Raw genomic sequence first — 6,000 nt, forward strand, 5'->3', positions numbered from 1 at the left:
TCCCAGCTGCCCACTGCACTGAGGCTAGGAAACACTGCCATCACCGATAAATCCACGATAATTAAAAATTCCAATAAGCATTTTTCTACGGCTGGCCATGCTTTCCACCTGGCTGCCCCCACACGTCTCCTTCACCCGAATCCAGGCAGCTGATGTTCTGAAAGCGTTGCAAAATCTGAACCCCCTACAAATCAGCTGGGCTAGACAATCTGGACCCTCTCTTTCTAAAATTACCTGCCTTTTCTATTACTAGCCTTTTCAACCTCTTTCGAATAGTCTGAGAACCCTAAAGATTGGAAAGCTGCCACGGTCATCCCCCTCTTCAAATGGGGATACACTCTAGACCACTGGTTATCAATCCAGGTCCTGGGGACCCAAAGAGGTGCACAATGTTGTTTTTGCCATAGCACTACACAGCTGTTTCAAATTAGAAACTCGTCAAAGGCTTTGATTTGAATCAGGTGTGTACTGTTGGGGCAAAAACAAAAATGTGCACCCCTTTGGGTCCCCAGGACCAGGATTGAGAACCACTGCTCTAGCCCCAAACTGTTGCAGACCTATATCCGCCCTGCCTTTCTAAAATATTCAAAAGCAAAGTTAACAAACAGATCATCGGCCATTTCGAATCCCACCGTACCTTCTCCGCAATGTAATCTGGTTTCCAAGCTGGTCATGGATTCTTTTCAGCCACGCTATAGGTCCTAAATGATATCATAAACTCCAACGATAAGACCGTACTGTGCAGCCGTATTCATCGCTCTGGCCAAGGCTTTCGACTCTGTCAATCACAACATTCTTATCGGCAGACTCAATAGCCTTGGTTTCTCAAACGACTGCCTCGCCTGGTTCACCAACTACCAACTACTAACGACAGAGTTCAATGTGTCAAATTGGAGGGCCTGTTGTCCAGACCTCTGGCAATCTCTATGGGAGTCCCACAGGGTTCAATTCCCGGGCCGATTCTCTTCTCTGTATATATTAATGATGTCGCTCTTGCTGCTGGTGATTCTCTGATCCACCTCTACGCAGACGACACCATTCTGTATACATCTGGCCCTTCTTTGGAGACTGTTAACAAACCTCCAAACGTGCTTCAATTCCATACAACACTCCTTCCGTGGCCTCCAACTGCTCTTAAATGCTAGTAAAACTAAATGTATGCTCTTTAACCGATCGCTGCCCGCTTGAATAACATCACTACTCTGGACGGTTCTGACTTAGAATATGTGGACAGCTACAAATACCTAGGTGTCTGGCTTAGACTGTAAACTCTCCTTCCAGACTCGCATTAAACAGCTCCAATCCAATTAAATCTATAATCAGCTTCCTATTTCTCAAAGCATCCTTCACTCATGCTGCCAAACATACCCTCGTAAAACTGACTATCCTACCGGCGCTGTAATTGACAAAATAGCCTCCAACACTCTACTTAGACTACATCCAATTTGCTATCACAGTGCCATTCGTTTTGTCACTAAAGCCCCATATACTACCCACCACTGCGACCTGTATGCTCTCGTTGGCTGGCCCTCACTACATATCCGTCGCCAAACCCGCTGGCTCCAGGTCATCTAAGTCTTTGCTATTTATAGCTCTGCCTTATCTCAGCTCACTGGTCACCATAGCAACACCCACCCGTAGGACTTGCTCCAGCATGTATATTGCACTGGTCATCCCCAAAGCCAACACCTTTGGCTGCCTTTCCTTCCAGTTCTCTGCTGTCAATGACTGGAACAAATTGCAAGAGTCACTGACACTGGAGACTCATATCTCCCTCACCAACTATAAGCATCAGCTGTCAGAGCAGCTTACCGATCACTGCACCTGTACACAGCACATCTGTAAATAGCCCACCCAACCTCCCGACTCTTCCTACATCTGCACACACTGTATATAGATGTTTCTATTGTTATTGACTACGTTTGTTTATCCCATGTGTAACTGTTGTTTTTGTCGCTTTGCTTTATCTTGGCCAGGTTGCAGTTGTAATTGAGAACTAATTTTGCTGGGAAATTATTTTAACATGTTTTTCTTGCCTATGGTATAAATGGACTCACTGGACAACAATGCTCTAACAGTTACATAGAGGGATATATAAAAATGTAGAGCAGGTAATGTTTCAAAAGTTGTGTCCCTTCTGTAATGAAGGTACCATTCCAGTGGAGGGCACTGTTGATCTAATCACTGTACTTTATCTTGGAGTGAAGCTTAAACTGGACATAGTAGGATGGCGTGTTCCAGAATGGTACACTCGCAAACTCAATCACAAACGAGGGCATAGCGGTTTACATTGCCAACTTCCCTTGCTTGGCTAATTGTTTAATGTGTTGCTTTACTAAAAGTTTTGCTATTATGCTGCGGGATTTAGAGGTAATTTGTGGTTTAGTACGGTATCCTGCGTCACCACTTCATTGCTCCAGACCAGCGCAAACGGGAGTTACTGTGTCTCTAACTGGCAATGAATGGGCGACATAAACCTAAATGGAAACTGATAATTGTGCATGACTTCAGTATTACTTACTAAAACTGTTATTACACTAAGCTTTTTATTTTATTTTGTTAGGATTATTTTTCTCTTACTGTGGTAGGCCTCTCCTTACCGGTCACGTTAAACAGTGCCTGAGTGGCCGTCTAAGACGCTGCATAGCCGTGCAAGCTGTGTTGCTACAGATGCTGGTTTAATACCCATGCCACCCTCGACTGGGAGACCTATGAGATGATTGTTACTAATTTGTGAATACCAAAAACCTACAATGTCTCACCCCATGTTCAAGAATGGACTTTTTCTCGCTCATTTTAAGTTATTTGAAAACGAAATCTCCAAAATAGAATTTGAACAAAGCAATATATTATTAATTTAGAATTATATAAAAGCCGGATGGATATTCTCACAGATATATTATAAACCCTGTCGTTAGCAGGACTTATATATATTGGTCGTGGCTCCCGAGTGGCGCGCAATGGGATTGCCTTGCAGTTCTCTATCTGTATCCACTGAAAGCGTGCAAGGCACAAGAGCAGGGGGCACGGGATGGGCCCCAGAGCCGCCTGCGCACAGAAGACTTCACAAAATAGATGGCATCATGAGGGAGGAAAATTGTGTGTATATATTGAAGCAACAACTCAAGACATCAGTCAGGAAGTTAAAGCTTGGTTGTAAATTGGTCTTCCAATGACCCCATGACCCCAAGCATACTTCCAAAGTTGTGGCTACCCAAAACGTTTGACCCAATTTAAAGGCAATGCTACCAAATACTAATTTAGTGTATGTAAACTTCTGACCTACTGGGAATGTGATGAAAGAAATGAAAGCTGAAATAAATCAGTCTCTCTACTATTATTCTGACATTTCACATTGTTAAAATAAAGTGGTGATCCTAACTGACCTAAAACAGGGAATTTTTACTGGGATTAAATGTCAGGAATTGTGAAACTGAGTTTAAGTGTATTTGCTGATTTTGCAGATTTTCCTACTTACAAAGCATGTAGAGATCTGTAATTTTGATCATAGATGCACTTCAACTGTGAGAGACAGAATCTAAAAATCCAGAAAATCACATTATTTTTAATTAATTTTCATTTCATACATTAGAAAAGCAGAACTTAATATTTGGTACAGAAACATTTGTTTGCAATTACAGAGATCATATGTTTCCTGTTGTTCTTGACCAGGTTTGCACACACTGCATAAAATGCAAATGAATTACTTAAAAATCATACAATGTGATTTTTGTTTTAGATTCCGTCTCTCACAGTTGAAGTGTACCTATGATAAAAAGTTACAGACCTCTACATGCTTTGTAAGTAGGAAAACCTGCAACATCGGCAGTGTATCAAATACTTGTTCTCCCCACTGTATATGGGGATTGGAAATAATGCAGACAATTAGATTGTGGCTTCCATCAATGTATCTGCAATATTAAAGCTGATCTAATCCCTAAAAATGATCTAATAAAAAAAATCTCCCTAGTTATTATTTTTGTTACTATTTACTTTTTTATTTAGCAAATATTAGTTTTTTTTATTAGTTTTTTTACTTTGCACTGTTGGTAATGTGCCTGTAAATTAGTGTTTCACTGTAAAATCTACACTTGTTATATTCAGTACACATTTTATTTGATTACATTCAAGCTTGTGACTACAAATTTGTTGGATGCATTTGCTATTTTGTGTTTCAGATGTTTAATGTGGATGCTACCATGACTATGGATAATCCTGAATGAATCGTGAATAATAATGAGTCAAAGTTAGTTAGAGGCATAAATATCATACCCCCCAAAAAATGTGAACCCCTGCTATTGTAATGGTGAGGTTAGCATGTCTGGGATGTATAATATTTGTGCGTCTAACTTTCTCACTCATTATTCCAGATTAATTCAGGATTATCTGTAATCATGGTACCATCCACGTTAAGGTAGAAGTGTTGAGAAACATTCTATTTTTATTTACAATAAAAGTGACTCTAAAATTACAAATTTTCCATAGATTGTTTTGTGTCCAATGAAAATCTGAAAACCAACCAAAACAAACAGCAAATGCATCCAACAAATTTGTAGAATCACAAGCTTGATGTATTCCTTGTGTGCTATGAATTTGTTCCATTTTTAATGCACACACAAGGCAATTTGTCCCAACTCCTTTGGTCCCCTTAAATGGGGGAACTATGGACAAAAAGTGCTGTAATTTCTAAATGATTCACCTGGTATGGATTTTTTTTTTTATACCCTCAAATTAAAGCTGGGAACTTGCACTTTAACCTCAGTCAGTGTATTGTTTCAAATCCAAAGTGCTGAAGTACAGAGCCAAAACAACAAATGTGTTACTTTCCCAATACTTTTGGAGCTCACTGTAGGTGTGTGAGGGCAGTGTGGAGTGCACTTGAGATTGAATCTGTTGGGGCGGTATGCAAATTGAATTGGGTCTGGGATGATGGATTTGATGTGTGCCATTGCAAGCCTTTCAAAGCACTTCATGATTACAGATGTTAGTGCTATAGGGCGGTAGTCATTAGTGTTCTTTTGAACATGAATGATATTGGTCAGCTGGTGGGGGTGACAGACTGGGACTGGTTGAACATGACTTTTGGGATTTTATTAGGATCCCCATTAGCTGTTACAAAAGCAGCAGAGCTTCTCTTCCTGGGGTCCAATCAAAACATAACATTACATTAATAGACAAGAACAGCTCAAGGACAGAACGACATACCTTTTATTTTCAAGGCACATGTAGCCTACGTGCATGCACAAACTAATTAGGTGCATAGGTGCATACACAAACTATTTGGGTCAAATAGGAAATGTCCTATTGCTTGTTTGATGGCTTTGCCGAGGATATCACAATTCCTCTCTGGTTTACACCATATGTGTTAGAAACCTCCCCTTGCCCAAAGGATGAACAGCACCAACTGGACATAATAAACACTGAAGCCACCGCTTGAGAGCAGAGCATACGGTTCCAGCATGTCCGAGCAGATGGAAGAGATGAGAAGAAATGACAACTCTTCACTCAGACAAACAACCTGTGATTGCCTTTGTCTTCGAGGGACTTTGAGATGAAGCGCGTCTGTGGTGAAAAGTCATCGGTAAATACAGAGGGAAGAAAGAAAGCGCTTTAGTCTTTACAGAATCAGAAAATACATTTGACATGGCGTAAACAATGGAATTCTGGGAATTGATAGACAAGTCAGATGAAATGTGAGTTCGCTACTGCTTGAGTACTGTTCAGAGTGGTCTGCGTAGTTTAAAAAAATGTTTAAAGCATAACCCTCTGAATACACATTCACTATCACAAGTGTTGGAAAAGGGTGCTCAAATCTGTCTGTTTTTACAGGTACCTTTTCACTAATGCTGTCCATATTTGAGGCTCTGAAGTTGGACAATCAGCCAGCTAGTTGCTTGAAAAGTGGCCAACTTTTCCATTTCATTTTGAGGATAATTAGGAGTGGTTCCTTTTGAATAAACAACATATACAGTACTTTTAATTACTTTCTAATGTCATGTT

Source organism: Oncorhynchus tshawytscha, linkage group LG19, assembly GCF_018296145.1.
Source record: "Oncorhynchus tshawytscha isolate Ot180627B linkage group LG19, Otsh_v2.0, whole genome shotgun sequence".
In the NCBI taxonomy this organism is placed as follows: Eukaryota; Metazoa; Chordata; class Actinopteri; order Salmoniformes; family Salmonidae; genus Oncorhynchus; species Oncorhynchus tshawytscha.